Raw genomic sequence first — 18,568 nt, forward strand, 5'->3', positions numbered from 1 at the left:
GACTTGCACAGGGCTAACCCCAGACTACCCGCTAAATGCAAAATACACAGTCATTGTATGTGTGTGTGTGTGTTTATAGGATTGGCTTCAGATTGACTTTGACCCTGATCAGGATAAAGCACTGAAAATGAATAAATTAATGATTTGGTGATAAGAATGTGAGCAGTCAGTCCTTGTGTGTAGGCCGATTACTCAATACTGTAAACAAAGGAAAAGCATTTTTCTTTAAGGATAAAGATGCGAAAATCAGTGTGTGAAAGTTTCACTGCACATTTGTTTGTGTGTGATCCATTCCAGCAGAAGAGATCAGACTCTTCAAGACTCAGCTGTGTTTGTGCAAACTTTACTAATATTCAGAGACAGAGACTCCTGATCTGGACACAGATAATGTTTCCCCACCATCAACCAACTGCCCAGCCAACATTGCAAGGTGGGGCCCATGTGGGCACCATATGAGCTTGAAACATGGGCACCATATGGGTTTGTCCACTGGTTCCACGTGGGCCCCATCTAAATTAGCCCACATGAACTTGAGAATTTCTGAATTTCTGACAGAAACTTTAAATTATATTCATAATTGATCCTGATTCTCAATTCTAGAGCTAGCCTGATGGGATATTGTACCAGTTTTAGGTAAAGTTTATAAAATCTGAAATCATGCAGTTACTAACCTGCATGATGAACTACTCTGCAAACTTCGCGTACTCGGCTTGCTGCGAAGTGCAGGCCTTCAATCCTCGGCGTCGCCTGATGCCGGTGGCCGGGAGAGAGGACGTCGCAAGCGTTGTTCGAGGAAGCGGAAGCGCGGTAAAAGAGCGGGTGTCCGTGCTAGGCTAACAACCAACCCTAGCCGGCCGGCACTCCCTTCCATCATCTTGTCCAACGTCTGCTCACTGGATAATAAACTGGACTACATCCGACTCCAGCAAACTACACGGCGTGAGTTCAGAGACTGCTGTGTCTTTGTCTTTATGGAGACGTTGCTCAGCGACAGAGTTCCATTCCACCCAGAACCACCCAGCTCCATCATCCCTATGTGCCTCAAGACAACGACCATCGTCCCTGTGCCACAGAAGTCCACGGTTTCCTGCCTCAATAACTACCGTCCCGTTGCACTCACACCAATCGTGATGAAATGCTTCGAGAGGCTCGTCATGAGGCACATCAAGTCACAGCTACCACCCTCGCTGGACCCCTTGCAGTTTGCGTATCGTCCTAACCGCTCCACGGAAGACGCCATCACCACAACCCTCCATCTGGCCCTCACACACCTGGACTGCAAAGACTCCTACGTTCGAATGCTGTTCATAGATTTCAGTTCAGCATTCAACACAATCATCCCTCAGCAGCTGATTGAGAAGCTGAGTCTCCTGGGCCTGAACACCTCTCTCTGCAACTGGATCCTGGATTTCCTGACTGGGAGACCTCAGTCAGTCCGGATCGGGAACAGTATCTCCAGCACCACCACACTGAGCACTGGAGCTCCTCAGGGCTGTGTGCTCAGTCCACTGCTGGTCACTCTGCTGACTCACGACTGTGCAGCAATGCACAGCTCCAATTACATCGTCAAGATCGCTGATGACATGACCGTGGTGGGTCTCATCAGCAAGAACGACGAGTCAGCATACAGAGAGGAGGTGCAACATCTAACAGCCTGGTGCAGAGCCAACAACCTCTCCCTGAACGTCAACAAGACCAAAGAGATGGTTGTTGACTTCAGGAGAGCACAGAGTGACCATTCTCCGCTGTCCATCGATGGCTCCTCTGTGGAGATCGTCAAGAGCATCAAATTCCTTGGTGTCCATCTGGCGGAGAACTTCACCTGGTCACTCAACACCAGCTCCATCACCAAGAAAGCCCAGCAGCGCCTCTACTTCCTGAGGAGGCTGAGTAAAGCCCATCTCCCTTCCCCCATCCTGTCTGTGTTCTACAGAGGGACCATCGAGAGCGTCCTGAGCAGCTGCATCACTGCCTGGTTTGGGAACTGCACCGTCTCAGATCACAAGACCCTTCAGCGGATAGTGAGGACAGCTGAGAAGATCATCGGAGTCTCTCTCCCCTCTATCACAGACATTTACACCGCACACTGCATCCGCAAAGCCAACAGCATTGTGGCTGACCCCACACACCCCTCACACACACTCTTACACACCCCTCACACACACTCTTCACCCTCCTGCCATCTGGAAAGAGGTACCGGAGCATTCGGGCCTCACAACCAGACTGTGTAACAGTTTCTTTCCTCAAGCCATTAGGCTCCTCAACACCCGGGACTGAACTGTTCTACACTCTCACACACACTCTCACTCAGGACTGAACTGTTCTACACTCTCTCACACACACACACACACACTCTCACTCAGGACTGAACTGTTCTACACTCTCTCACACACACACACACACACACACTCTTACTCAGGACTGAACTGTTCTACACTCTCTCACACACACACACACACACACACACTCTCACTCAGGACTGAACTGTATACTAACTCTCACACACAGATACACACTCTCTCTTGACTGTGTGGACGCACACACACACACGCACACAATTTATATTGTTCATTACTTACTGCACTACCTCTACCTGTCATCCGCTGCTATAGTTATATTTATGTTTATTCTATTTGCACTACCTCAACCGCTGCTGTGTATTTTTGCACAATATTTTTGCACAATACTTTTTTTCAACATCATTTCACTTTATCTATTTTATTTCACTTACATTCCAGTACACGTTCTTTTATTTCCTTTCAGCGCTAAGTGTCCTGTGTTCTTTTGTGTTGTCTTTATTGTATTTATTGTCTTTTTTGCACTGTCTTGTCTATGCTCTGTTTGCACCTAGCTGCACACTGTGCACTTTACGTGGCTAAGACAAACTTCTGTCCTAGCTCTGTGGTGTTGTTTGTTGTTTTGTATTGTACTAGTAGCTGTATGTTTATGTAGCACCAGGTCCTGGAGAAACGTTGTTTCATTTCACTATGTACTGCACCAGCTATATGTGGTTGAAATGACAATAAAAGCTTCTTGAATCTTGAATCTAATAATCTATAAAGCTAATCCTGTGGGGCCAGTTCAGTACCCACTGATAAACCTATAATGGGCTCTTGTATATACCACATGGGATTCATAAAATGGGACCAATATGGGCCTCATGTATGTTGCCCAGTTTGGCCCCACATTTGCCCCAGTCAGAATATATGTGAGACAAACCCATATGGGGCCCATATGGTGCCCACATGGGCCCCACCTTGCAATGTTGGCTAGGTGGTAACATACAACATCCTTGTGTTCTAATAATTACATATTCATATGTAAATTATTTAGTGAGTAAATATGAACAGAGTAATTTAACTAAATGTTTTAATGTGAATAAAACAGTCACTACTTAGTAGAGGAAAATAAGTCTGTTCATTGCAATTAAAATTCAATAAATTAACAAGGGAGTTAAAAACAGTAAAGAGTGAATATAATTTACTAAAGGACTGTCTATAATGTTGTGCAGTAAACCTGTGGGAAATAGATCAGAATCACCAGCACCCAGCTGTATCTCTATGAAGAGTGATCAATCTATGGAATTTCCTCTGAAGTTTAAAGATGGACTCCTCACTGTTAATGTCACTGATAAAGACACAACTGAAAGGAAATATTACAATTGATTAGATAAAAAGGATGGCAAACTAAATACTAAAACAGTATATCTACGAGCTTAATGAAGTCACACTTAAGTGTCCAAATTCTTTTTTTTGTCTTATTTAAATCTATTTTTAGGGAAATGTTTTGTCTGAAATATGAGCATTTGGTTTGCAGTGATATTCATATGTAGCTTAAGTGTCCAAATATTTTTTTGGGCTTCTGCATGATGGGTAGATCAATAATCTAGTGACAGGATACCAATCCATAAGAATCTTCTAGAGTTACACCAGAATTCAATCGGTAAATCTACAGATACTGTGTGATCACTGTAAGACATGAACAGGGATGTTTAAAACATTCTGTAGGTAAATTGTAGATTTTGTCTGAAGTTTCCCTTTAAAGGCCACATTACACAGTCATTAGCAGACTAATGACTAGACTGAACAAAATTATAAACGCAACACTTGTTTTTGCCCCCATTTTTCATGAGCTGAACTCAAAGATCTAAGACTTTCTATGTACAAAAAAGGCCTATTTCCCTCAAATATTGTTCACAAATCTGTCTGAATCTGTGTTAGTGAGCACTTCTCCTTTGCCGAGATAATTCATCCACCTCACAGGTGTGGCATATCAAGATGCTGATTAGACAGCATTTTAATCACACAGGTGTGCCTTAGGCTGACCACAATAAAAGGCCACTCTAAAATGTGCAGTTTTATCACACAGCACAATGCCACAGATGTCGCAAGTTTTGAGGGAGCGTGCAACTGGCATGATGACTGCAGGAATGTCCACCAGAGCTGTTCCCCGTGAACTGAATGTTCATTTCTAAACCATAAGCCGTCTCCAAAGGCATTTCAGAGAATTTGGCAGTACATCCAACCGGCCTCAGAACCGCAGACCACGTGTAACCACACCAGCCCAGGACCTCCACATCCAGCATCTTCACCTCCAAGATTGTCTGAGACCAACCACCCGCACAGCTGCTGCAACAATTGGTTTGCATAACCAAAGAATTTCTGTACAAACTGTCAGAAACCGTCTCAGGGAAGCTCATCTGCATGCTCGTCGTCCTCATCGGCGTCTCGACATTCCGTCGTCGTAACTGACTTGAGTGGGTAAATGCTCACATTCGATGGCGTCTGGCACTTTGGAGAGGTGTTCTCTTCATGGATGAATCCCGGTTTTCACTGTACAGGGCAGATGGCAGACAGTGTGTATGGTGTCGTGTGGGTGATGTCAACGTTGTGGATAGAGTGGCCAGTGGCGGGGGTGGGGTAATGGTATGGGCAGGTGTATGTTATAGATAACACAGGTGCATTTTATTGATGGCATTTTGAATGCACAGAGATACCGTGACGAGATCCTGAGGCCCATTGTTGTGCCATTCATCCACGACCATCACCTCATGTTGTAGCATGATAATGCACGGCCCCATGTTGCAAGGATCTGTACACAATTCCTGGAAGCTGAAAACATCCCAGTTCTTGCATGGCCAGCGTACTCACCGGACATGTCACCCATTGAGCATGTTTGGGATGCTCTGGATCGGCGTATACGACAGCGTGTTCCAGTTCCTGCCAATATCCAGCAACTTCACACAGCCATTGAAGAGCAGTGGACCAACATTCCACAGGCCACACTCAACAACCTGATCAACTCTATGCAAAGGAGATGTGCTCACTAACATAGATTTAGACAGATTTGTGAACAATATTTGAGAGAAATAGGTCCTACGTGTACATAGAAAAAGTCTTAGATCTTTGAGTTCAGCTCATGAAAAATGGGGGCAAAAACAAAAGTGTTGTGTTTATAATTTTGTTCAGTGTAAGTATAAAAATATATGTAGTGTAAATTTAAAAGTTAGTGTAAATGTAGCAGGGGCATAATTTCCACTGGGGACAGGGGGGACATGCCCCCCCTTTTAAAAATCCCGTTTGTGTCCCCCACACTCTTTAAATTCGTTTGTTATGATTTTTAACCACACGTCGCCATTGTCACTGAGGAGCAGGACCAAGCAGGACGTGGAGAGTCTGCCTGTGTCGATGTGTGTGTCTGTGTCCAGGAACATCGCATGCACACTCTAAAACTAGCTCACTGAAAGGTGTAATGAACAGGTATCACTGTTGTGGCACAGTCAGCAATGAAACTCCAGAAGCAGCAACAGATGACTTTAATGTCATCATGGATGAAAAGAAAGAAAGGAGATGGTTGATTCAGTAAATTAGCTTAGGTCAGGATAATCATATTTTCTGTCTACACCTGTTGATGTTAGCCTAACGTTGACTTAGCTAACATTAACATACACTGTTGTTGTAGGTTACTTCAGACTGTTAGCTAAATATTTAATGTAGATTAGAACCTTCTGTGTACCATGAAAACAAGTTCACTTTAAACCATGCATTTTCTCTCAGCAATGTATGACAAGCAGACTCTGCATGCTAGTTTAATATTAGACTCAACATGATCATCAAAATGGTCATTTTTATATCAGAGGACAGATGAGGTGGATAGTTAGGATATGGAGAATTGGGATTGAATTGATGGAGGACAATGCCACAATACAATACAGGACCCTGCTACAGTGTTGATGCATAAAAGTGATCTACTTTAGGTATTTGTGCTGCATAGAAAATATGCACCATAAATGTAAATATTTTAATTTGTTCATTAACGTAGGGTGGTTGTTTATGCATGAAAGACAATTATTAAAGTAATGATCAACATTTTCATTTATGAAATATGTATGAATACATATGTATATATGAATACTTATGTATAAATGTTGCTGCTGTTTATCTGCACCTTATATTACACAATAGTGCTGTAACACACACAGTTCATAAAAGCTTTTTGATTTTTCTATTCTAAACCCCTGTGGTTTGGTGGATGCGTCTCTGACAAATGTCCTGTACAAGAAGTGATTTATTTTACATTTTCAGCTACAGCAGTTAGTTTGAAATAAAAGACGTGGAAATTGAGTCTCACAATATTTACATTTTATTCGCACCCAAAACATTAATAATGAACATTTTTGACTTTATAAAATTATTCTCTCAAGTCTTGATCGGACCCCTATTAAACAATAAAGACATTAAGCATCTTTTTTATATACATAGTTTAGTAGCGTACTATTCTTTTTGGCAAAATTTATTATAATCATCTTCATTATTTCCTGGATTTTGTATCACCATAGTCCCTAAATGTATGTAAATGCAGAAAATGGCATTCAAATCAAAAACATTTTCTGTTTTGTGTGTGCATCGAGTCACAGAGACATGAGGGTTCAGTGAGCCACAAAAGTAGGAAGAGAATCAGTGACCAGAGCCTGGCCAATAACATCATCACACACCTGAAGTCATTAAGAAGCCTCTACATCATGTGCCACATCCCAGTCTTCTGCTGGATTTCAGCCACTGATCTAGAGAGAATGTTGGGTGAAGCAGAGAGTGGAGAGATCCCCAAGACTCTGACTCAAATGTACACACACTTCCTCATCATTCAGACAAACATCATAAGAGAAATAATATTTAAGAATTTATGAAAGTGAAAGTGAAAAGGTTCAACAAAAGGTTTGAGGGTGTGTTTGATCATTTGCACTAGTGTGGGTTCATTATGTGTTATTTCCTTAAGTATCAGGTGTGATTCACTTGGAGTGGAAAGTTGGTCAGCAATGGCTTCAGTGCTCAGATCAGAAAACTCCAATCTGAGAGAATTGCATCTAACTGGGGATAATCTAGGAGATTTAGGAGTGAAGAGTCTCTCTGCTGGATTAGAAAATCTTCACCGTAAAGTGGAGAAACTGAGGTAAAATCATCTCTCTGAGAGTCACAATAACTCACTAAAAGCAGCAGTTATATATACTGTTGTTTTTCACCTGAAATGTGTAACAGTACAACATGTAAAACAAATAGATTAGTTATTAAGTTATGAAGTTATAATGATTTATCTCCAGAATCATGTTTGCATTATAAAAAATACATTTACTTATAATTCGACACACGCATTAAAATTAGAGATAAACTGAGTAAGAGATGATGAAGTGTCATTGTGTCTCTTTTCAGTTGTGGAGTCTCAGATGAAGGCTGTGCTGCTCTGATTTCAGCTCTGAGATCAAACAGAATCATGGACCATCTCTGAGACCCAGCAGGATTCCCAGCTAGTTCCTGTCTTCGGTAAGGATTTGCAGTCTGCTGGCTAGAGCCCTGGACATCCGATGGATGACATCCGGCGGATTCCCTCCCCATTTCCCCAGGGAGGTGCCTCCATCCTTGTCTAGGTCGAGGACGCCGCTCCGCGATGGAGTTCTGCGGAGGACGCCGCTCGATCCCATGTCTTGTGGGGCACCCCCTTTTTTTATCGGACCCTATGGAGGCGTGGTTCCACCACCTTGCCAGCCGCGGACGCCGCTCCGCGATGGAGTTTCCGTGGAGGACTTTGCTCGGCACCACGGGTGGAAGACGCTTCCCTCCCGTCTCTTGCCAGGGCCAGATGTCAACTTACCCCTGGGACCTGGGGCATCGCCATAGACTGCATTCATGAACTACATCAGGCCTTGCATCTCCCCTCTATTATGAACTACATCTCCCGCCTACTCCTGGGGCGTCCTCTAGTTTCAATGTGGGCGCTTCGGGAGCTGTGCCTTAGAGGAGGGGTTATGTCAGGAACAGCTGGATAGTTCCCTGCCAGGCCCAGAGAGGGCACTAGCAGGTGAAACTTGGAAGCCTGCTTCTTTGTATGTCTTTTGTGTTACCTGTACCATGGTTTCTATCTGGTTTCTGTTTGTTAGGTTCCATGTCCAAGTTAAGATCTAGTTTTTGTTCTCATTTTGTTTTGTAAACCACGCGATGTCTCGTGTAACATTTGTTTCCCTATGTCATGTCTTAAATGTTATAAAAGCAGCGCTTCACTAAATCCTCCGAATGGGTCTCATTCCACCGTGTGCTGGGGTGTGCACACACACCATGGGTGTCCGGGTTCAAGCCCCGCATAGGGCGGGGGTCCCGGACGTTACACAATGGTAGCCACATCGGGCCTTGTGGGGCTAGTGAAATGATACCTTTATTAATCTCTCTTAAATCCTTTGTCAACTACAAGCATTTTAATTGCTGTATTGTAGGGTGAGTCTGTCTCAATCAGAATACCTTGTGACAATAAAATGTCCACTACAGAGGTGATGCGATTTTTTTCTTTAGACAAAGAATATTGTTTGAAAAAAACTGGATGTGTCTTCATGAGTGAATCATGTCTCTCCCTAAGAGGTTAAAAGGATATTTGGGAATTATTGTGAGTCTATGGTGAAACCGTATCCCTGCTCAAGTGTACAGGCAAAGAGTGAGTTACAACACTAGAAATTGGAACCCTATATATTCCCACAGAGTATGGACATTTTGGTAAAACAGTTAGGCAAAGCTGACTGGTGATTATTATATAGCAAAGATATCAGTGAATGATTGTGGGGTTCATTGCTCTGTAGGTGACTCTATACTGGAGTCCATTGTGTTAGACATTGCTGTCCTCTACACTCAGTAACATTCTGCTGTTTTGCACTGGTGTTACCTTCATAGCTTCATCTGCCATTCTCTTTCTGCTGTCCCTTATCAAATGGCCACTTTGACAACAATAATGACATGCCCCTTGTCTTTTTGGCCCTCCCTACCAACCTTTTTGTGTATGCATGCTACATAAAAAACTTCCCCTGGGTGACATCATTAGAAGGCATGGGATTAGTTTCTATTGTTATGCTGATGACACCCAGTTATATATCTCATCAAAACCAGATGAAATATCTAATTTGTCTAGATTAACTGAGTGTGTTAAAGATATTAAAGATTGGATGACCGATAATTTTCTATTATTAATTCTGATAAGACAGAGATATTACTTATTGGCCCAGAAACAGTACACAATTCAGCTTGCATTTAGAACGATATACTATTACTACTAGCTGGACAGTAAAAGACCTGGGCACAGGGGTGTATCTAGGATTTGAAAACATCAGGGGCTGAGCCCAAAACAATTTGAGGCTAATTGAGGAGAGGGGGTAAGCAAGAATAACATGTTTTATAAGGGCATTTTTATGTAATTGTTTAATAAACACAAATTAACACAAACAGTATGCAACTTTAGAAAATTTAATTCAATCTTTTTTCTGACTCCTCCCATCATTTCAGAGTATTGCTACTAAAAATGAGTTCATTAAATTCATTACATTTTCTCTCACAGGTATTCCATTCAATATTATCTCTTTTACAGCTTGTGTGTGAAGCAGTGCCGTATAAATCCTTTATTATTACCATTATTTTACAATAATCTATATTATACATGCACCTATTATTTCATTCCTGATTTATGTTGTCACTACTGTACAAATTATTCTTTTTTATTTTTATTTTTTACAGCTTCTCTGCTCTTATTGTTCTCTCATCTCTCATTCTCTCAGCTATCTTACTGCTTGTATCTTGTCTACTTCATGCTCTTAATGACTTTTCTATACTATTTTTTTGAGGGTGGAATCATCAGAGTGTATCTCCGAGACTTGAGCAAAACGGTCAGTTATCATACTAGTATTTCTAGTGCTGAGAATTCCTTTATCAATTGACAGAACAGCTGAATGATGGAGTCTGTTCTGGTCCATTGTTCACCTAAGTCATGTCTGTATTTTAACTTAAATACTGCATTAGTTGATAATAGAAAGTCATGAGGTTCAGACTGTAATGTCTTAGTGCTTTAACAGTTTAGATTTTATTTAGATCTATCTTTAGGATTATTTAATTTAAGGCTTTTGTTCGTCTTGGGTATGGAATAATATTCTAAAGGGTCCTATATGTCAGGGGTTTTCAGAATCAGAGACAGTGGGCCTCCTTTTTGACACAACATACATTTGTTAGCCGACTTTAATCAACTGTGTTAACATTAAATTTTAGAAGTTAGACTTTTATCTTAATAATAAGATTGTTGTGTTTTCTGACATTTTTATTGCTGTCCCATTTAAGGGCTGTAAGGTATTTAAGTCACGTGGTATGAAAGCAGCGCCGTGCAGACCGACAAGTGTAGGACATTAAAGTATCGCAAGAGCGGCTCTAGAGCATATTCGAGCGCACACTCACGGTATTTTGGCAAGAGCGTGTGTGTGTGTGTGCATGCAGGCAAAATCGTGTACTGTAAATGGCAATAGTGCTCTAATAAAACGATCAACATTTTATTAATTCCTCTACACTCCTGTGGAAAATTTGGGATAAAACATTCGGGGCTAGATTAAAAACATCCGGGGCTCAGGCCCCGAATGAATAGCCCTAGCAACGCCCCTGCCTGGGCATAATATTAGACAGCAACTTGTCCTTTGAAAATCATATATCCAATATCACAAAAACAGCCTTCTTCCGTCTTAGAAATATTGCCAAGCTTAGGAACATTTTATCTGTATCTGATGCAGAAAAACTAGTTCATGCATTCCTGACCTCCAGACTGGACTACTGTAATGCATTACTGGGTGTTTGTCCTGCATCTTCAGTAAACAAGCTACAGTTAGTCCAGAATGCAGCCGCCAGAGTTCTTACCAGATCAAGAAAATATGATCATATAACCCCAATATTATCATCCCTGCACTGGCTACCTGTTAAACTTAGAATTGACTATAAATTAGCACTACTTACATTCATGGCTCTAAATGGTTTTGCTCCCACATATTTAGCCAGTCTTTTAACACGTTACAATCCACCATGCTCCTTAAGATCTCAAAACTCTGGACTTCTGGTAGTTCCTAGAATATCAAAGTCCACAAAAGGGGGTAGAGCGTTTTCGTATTGAGCTCCTAAACTTTGGAATAGTCTTCCTGACAGTGTTCGGGGCTCAGACACAATCTCCCAGTTTAAATGTAGACTGAAGACTTCTTTATCCAGGCATACATTTAATACATCCCATAACCTTGTGCTCCAGTACATCTGATTAAATGCACATTATCATCTAGTGCTGCTAATATTATGAACATCAGCTACACTAATTCTGTTCCACTTGTTTCCCTTCTTCTACCCATCCCAAGGCATACAGAGACTGTGCCGGCTCCAGTGGCATCCGGAGATGGACCAGCTCCAGCCGGGTTCTGCTTTGTGAGGATTGGGATATTCAAAGCAACGCTGTGGACAACAACCTCCTTATTGATTTACATAACATTCTACACATGCAGTATTTGCATCACATAATTGACTATACATAAATGCACAAAGGACATTTCATATCACACTCTCCGGTGTCACCCAAATGAGGATGGGTTCCCTTTTCAGTTCCTGGTTCCATAGTGTTCAATATGACGTTGGTCCACCCTTTGCAGCTATAACAGCTTCAACTCTTCTGGGAAGGCTGTCCACAAGGTTTAGGAGTGTGTTTATGGGAATTTTTGACCATTCTTCCAGAAGCGCATTTGTGAGGTCACACACTGATGTTGGACGAGAAGGCCTGGCTCTCAGTCTCCGCTCTAATTCATCCCAAAGGTGTTCTATCAGGTTGAGGTCAGGACTGCAGGCCAGTCAAGTTCATCCACACCAGACTCTGTCATCCATGTCTTTATGGACCTTGCTTTGTGCACTGGTGCACAGTCATGTTGGAAGAGGAAGGGGCCAGCTCCAAACTGTTCCCACAAAGTTGGGAGCATGGAATTGTCCAAAATGTCTTGGTATGCTGAAGCATTCAGAGTTCCTTTCACTGGAACTAAGGGGCCAAGCCCAGCTCCTGAAAAACAACCCCACACCATAATCCCCCCTCCACCAAACTTTACACTTGGCACAATGCAGTCAGACAAGTACCGTTCTCCTGGCAACCGCCAAACCCAGACTCGTCCATCAGATTGCCAGATGGAGAAGCGCGATTCGTCACTCCAGAGAACGCGTCTCCACTGCTCTAGAGTCCAGTGGCGGCGTGCTTTACACCACTGCATCCGACGCTTTGCATTGCACTTGGTGATGTATGGCTTGGATGCAGCTGCTCGGCCATGGAAACCCATTCCATGAAGCTCTCTGCGCACTGTTCTTGAGCTAATCTGAAGGCCACATGACGTTTGGAGGTCTGTAGCGATTGACTCTGCAGAAAGTTGGCGACCTCTTCGCACTATGCGCCTCAGCATCCGCTGACCCCGCTCCGTCAGTTTACGTGGCCTACCACTTCGTGGCTGAGTTGCTGTCGTTCCCAAACACTTCCACGTTCTTATAATACAGCTGACAGTTGACTGTGGAATATTTAGGAGCGAGGAAATTTCACGACTGGATTTGTTGCACAGGTGGCATCCTATCACAGTTCCACGCTGGAATTCACTGAGCTCCTGACAGCGACCCATTCTTTCACAAATGTTTGTAAAAACAGTCTGCATGCCTAGGTGCTTGATTTTATACACCTGTGGCCATGGAAGTGATTGGAACACCTGATTCTGATTATTTGGATGAGTGAGCGAATACTTTTGGCAATATAGTATATATATATATTAGTATATTATATATATATATTAATATATATATATATATATATATATATATATTAGTATATATATATATATTAGTATATATATATATATATATATATATATATATATATATATATATATATATATATATATATACACATATATATATATATACATACATATATATATATATATATATATATATATATATATATATATATATATATATATATATATATATATATATATATATATATACATATATATATATACATATATATATATATAAAACCTAAATAGCTGTATTTAATTTTTTTTTTTTTTTTATAAATTCACATACTGCATGAGTACTACAGTATAGATAAATGTTCCTAATAAAGTTTGATCTAAGAGGTTGCTTTACTTAGGTTGCAGAAAAAGCAGAAATGACAGTACTGAGCTCATTCCTGCAGTGGGCTCATTACTGAAGTAATGAAATAATTATATCATTTTATGTACGGGTCCTTGTGTATGTGTTCTAACAGCACACTCTTATTTTATTTTTAAAGAGAAATATGCACTGGGAATCATCACATTGTTCCCTGCATTAAAAGATCCCCTATCCACAAAGGGATATGTAAGCCATGTATTTATCTTAATTAAACAATTACTATTTTAGGAGTGGTGTTGATTCAACTTTGCAATTTTGAATGCTGTAGTTTGAGCTACTATTTAAATAAATTGTGTTATACTGAGAGGTTTTTCCAGTATTTAGTCTTCCTTCACTGAGAAAAATGGCACAGAGCAACCAGTATAATACAAGACAGTTCACAAACATCACAAATGGTGCATGACATTTTTAACAAAACTGTACAAAATTGCACAGTTGAATCAACAACTCTCAAATAGTTTGAACAAAACGCTTTCAAGAAGAAGGACTCAAGACTTTAGTTGCATAGCTCTGCTCATGCTTAACAGCCATAGCAACTTCTTTGGCCATTCTTTGAGGGGATGTTACCCCTCTAATGCTATTCATACCAGTAATTACAGGGAATCAGAATAACAAAACTATTTTGATCCTTGACTTTTTAGTGCTGCTAATATCAGATAGTTCCTTCTGCTTAAGTTGAACTTAATTATGTCTCTGTCTTTGGTAAGGAGCATTATCATGACAGCCAAAGTGGCTCTGGATTTCTGGCTTGGCAGCTCAAGACAATTCAGAGAAAGACGAAACTTGTGTCCAAGAACTCAAACGCATATAGCACAAGGAGGTGGTCCAGGACGGGATAGAGAGCTGCTTCAGTATAGTGGTCAGCTACACGAAGAGCGTTGCAAAGAGGTCATATCTTTGATGAACCACACCAGTGACAGAGAATCATCCTGGAGAAGATGAGAGACAGCATCTCATCCACAACCCAGATGAATCACACACTGTATTCTCCGTGTTTCCAAGGCTGCTGGATACTAAAGGGCTGGTAAGAATTGTCATTCTTTTCAGTAACCGCAGTTAATAGAGTTAAGCTTAGCACACAATTGTTAGATATGTCAATAGAATATGAAATGTTTTTTCATTTCTGTGTTGCAGATACTTCAAGATTTTAGCCTCCTTTTTGGGCCAGAAACAGCTGCCAAACTACTTGAGAAGTGGCATACATCCTATAAAGAAAAAGTGATCAGAGAAGCGGAGAGCCTTACGTCCACCCTGATGCTCCAAAGTTTGTTGAGGTCTGCCAGGAATCAGTGGCATGATGAATCCTCAGAGACTTGCCCAGGTATTGAGTTGAAGGACAAATGAAAAATTTTTAAACAGGTCACACAGGACACTTAAGCTGTGAAATAACAAAACAGCTGATTAAATAAACAGATGGTCCTTTTTGAAAGGAGACATATTTGTCATGAGAACAAAACTTAGTTATTTTTGCTTCCTACAGAGTGGGACAGTGATATGGCATCGTTCTTGCTGCTCTTGCATATTCTTCCACCTCAGCCAAGTAAAAAGAAAACACAGATCAGTGCTGCTCAGGCCAGTGACCACCTAGTTCTGTTCCACAAAGTATGTACTGGGCCATAGTATGTGATTCAAGTGGAAAACTGTTTCAACAGTATTTGTAATTTGATTTGAAATTTTTCCCTCAGTCATGCAGGAGCTTAGAAGAACAGCTAGAGTACCAAGAGGGACATTGCCAGCCATACCTTCTCGCTTCTGGAACCAGCAAGCAGGCCATTAGCACTTTCTACATTGTGCTGGACAAGAAGCTGATCCCATGCCAGGGAACCACATCACTGGCGGCCTTTGATGAACTCTTTAAAGCGCACTGTGTTCAGTGTCAGCTATGACACTGCTCTAAGCAACATGTACACATTCCTTCAAACCACAGTCTACAGTATTGATGTTGACACCACTAAAGAAAGCCCAAAGGTGAAGGAATTAAGAGCCAAGTTTATGAACAGGAGCTTAGAGCCAAGTTCTTGAACAATGTATAGGTGTTATATTTGTAATTCGTTACATGATGACCCCAGTGCATTAATTCAGCACCTTAAGTTTTTGCATGGGTTATATCCTGGCAAAAAATTTGCTCTTCTTTGTGCTCAAGAAGGTTGTTCATTGCAGTTCAAAAGTTTTACAGGTTTTAGAAAGCATTTAAGTACTTGTCATAGCACTGGTAATGTGAACACACGTGATGTTAATGTGCAAAGGCCACACGAGTCAGACCTTGGTGAGCAGAGCTCACAAGATCCATCTGATATGGACCTAGATGTGATAGACCAACCCTCCACATCTAGTATGTCAAGAGATCACGCAAAAGAAATGTGTGCTTCAGTTATAGCAAAGTTACAGTGGTGTTGCTAACAATGTTGTATTATCTGTTGTTGAAAGCATGGAGGAGTACGTCAATGAAGTACATACAAACCTTAATGTGTGAAGCTCCGCACCAAATCGACCAGTGAGGATCATTAACGTTATCTTATTGAGAATCCAATGGAATTCTTGTTTTGGTATAAAACACAATAGTATACAATAGTATTCCTTGACATACTATAATGTATCAGACAACTTTGTGTTTCACATAATGCATGATATCCTGGAAGGTGTAGCACAATATTAAATGAAGTTGTTGTTTGAATATTTGAATCACAACTTTATTCATAAAGAAAGCATACTCCAATGTGTATATGCATTCAGCTATGGCTTCATGGATAGAAAGAATCGTCCAACACAGATAAACATGTTGTGTACTGGCACTGGTATCGGGCTTTTAATGCCAGTCATTATGCCTAATTCGTAACCTTCCACTAATCTTCGGTGATATTGTCCCAGAAGGTGACAGACACTGGTATTTGTTACTTTTGTTGCATATCATAAACATTGCATTTTCCCCATGTATTACAGAAGGAATGTTGGTATTTCTAAAACATCTTATTGAAGAGCACCATATTATTGCACCAATTATTTACACATTTGTATCCTCAAAATAATTTGATTCCAAAACATCACTTCATGATCATTATCCTGAGTGTATACGTCAAATTGGGCATTAGTACATGTTTGGAGTATGAGGTACAAAGCTAAACACAATTTTAAGCATGAAGCTAAACATAATTTTAAAAGTCTAGCATAAAAAATTTTAAGAATATAACAAAATCCCTTGCAAAGAAACACCAAATAGCTGTTGCTTATCATTGGGAGTCACTGTCTGCCACGGTTACTGAGTCTGGACCTGTCAAATCAAAAATACTGAGTGATGTTGAAAATAGTGATGTGATTTCAGAATATTTTCAAATTGATATGTCAAGTGAAATAAGTGTCATGACTTAATGGTATTGAGTATCACACGGGTCTTGTTTGCACTGATTTTGTACATGAGATGCCAGTGTTTAGTAAGATTGTATCTTTCTGAGAAATGAAGTGTTTTTTTGTGTATCAGAAATGGAGACTACATTTGAGAAGCATTTATGCTTTTGATGTTGTTGACCAAGTGCAAGTTTCAGTTGTATCACCTCATGAGCTGAGATACTTCAGGCCTTTGATATCCAAATGTCTTACGGTACAGACTCATTTTCCTATGTTGTGCCATATGGCTCTATTGTATAGGGCAACAGTGAGGTATCTCAGTTTTGGTTGTTATTGTACCATACCATGCAGGGTTTTTGAGTGCACTGCTTTGTCAAATATAATACCTTTGTTAAAGGAAAAATAAATATTTTTCTTCCTTGTAGTACTTTTTGGAGTGATTATTGCACATGGATGATAGGATAGTTACACTAACAGATTAACAGATTTTAACTCTTAAGTGTTTATCCAAGTACACCATTTAGCTTTCATTAGTATTGTAATCAACACTATTTTAGCATAAATTGTAAATACATAAAACACCATAAAATGTTAACCTGATTTCCAGTGGTGTTGGCAATTTACTCTATGAGTGTCTGTAATGATTGAACTTTAAACACTTAGTGTTCTTGTCATCTGTTGTGGTGTTAATATTTTACACTGTAAGAGTTTGTTACACTGTCGTAGAGTTTATAATTGTAACTCTTTCAAAAGTGTTAATTTAACACTTTTCCAGTGGTTCCCATATAAACACCGAGAGAGTGTTAATTTTAACTCTGAGAGTGTTAAATTTGCGATTTCAAATTTACTGTGTGCTCCTCTGTAACCCATCAACCCTGTCGGCTGCTGAAACTCACCTTTATCTGTTTTTTCTTCCTCCTCTACAGGTGTATTCTCTCCTTCAGTAGCTGCTCCCCCCGGTGCCTCCTGACTGACCCCGGGCTCCTGTCCCACAGTGGCCGGTGTTTCTCTAACCCTTTCTCCGTTCTCCTCAGCTGGAGCCGGCAGGTGGATGTTATCGGATGCTCCTTGATCGGAAACTCATTTGATCGGAGAAAGCAGTTCACTGTAGAGAGACAGCATTTGGTCCAGTACTTCATTTTGTTGAAGGAGTAAACAGAGGAAGCACAGGGGTTAAAACACCACCAATCACCACACCACTCTCTACTTTTTACTACTCTCTACTGTTTGCTAAATCCACAGATTTTAAGTAAATAACAATGTCCTTGTTGATTCGGTCCGCAGACAGGATGTTGTCATAGCCCACTAGCTCCCCTACAGCTAAACAACACTCCTCTACACCCACACTCCAGACTATTTTAACAGCATGACGCCATGTGAGAAACTCCAGGCTCTCAGGTCCTGGGGCAGACATGCTCCCAGTGCAAAGCTGGAGACAGACGCCCTGCTATTAAATCATGAGAAGAAGGGAAAAATTAAAGAAAGACGAGTATAAATACGAAATATGAGAAGAAAAACGCTCTCTTTTCGCTACGGCGTCCAAAACACTACATGTCGATATGTCGTTCACGAACGATTCGTTCATTTTGAACAAATCTTTCCCATGACACGAGAACATCGAGTCATCTCGGGGAGTGAATCGTTCATTTCATGTTGACTGTGCATGCGCAACATCGCATAAGGTCAGTAAACAGAAAAGATTC

General features: G+C 40.8%; 2 protein-coding genes across 11 annotated transcripts in view; one reads left to right on the plus strand and one right to left on the minus strand.

The window, feature by feature from the left end:
- The window catches only part of LOC131370162 (NACHT, LRR and PYD domains-containing protein 12-like), a 404,348-nt gene that overhangs the window by 230,313 nt on the left and 155,467 nt on the right, over positions 1 to 18,568 (plus strand). The window lies entirely within an intron of this gene.
- LOC131370166 (NLR family CARD domain-containing protein 3-like) overlaps positions 1 to 18,568 on the minus strand; it is a 237,541-nt gene that overhangs the window by 21,054 nt on the left and 197,919 nt on the right. The gene's annotated exons all lie outside the window — the stretch shown is intronic.

Source organism: Hemibagrus wyckioides, linkage group LG19 (assembly GCF_019097595.1).
Source record: "Hemibagrus wyckioides isolate EC202008001 linkage group LG19, SWU_Hwy_1.0, whole genome shotgun sequence".
In the NCBI taxonomy this organism is placed as follows: domain Eukaryota; kingdom Metazoa; phylum Chordata; class Actinopteri; order Siluriformes; family Bagridae; genus Hemibagrus; species Hemibagrus wyckioides.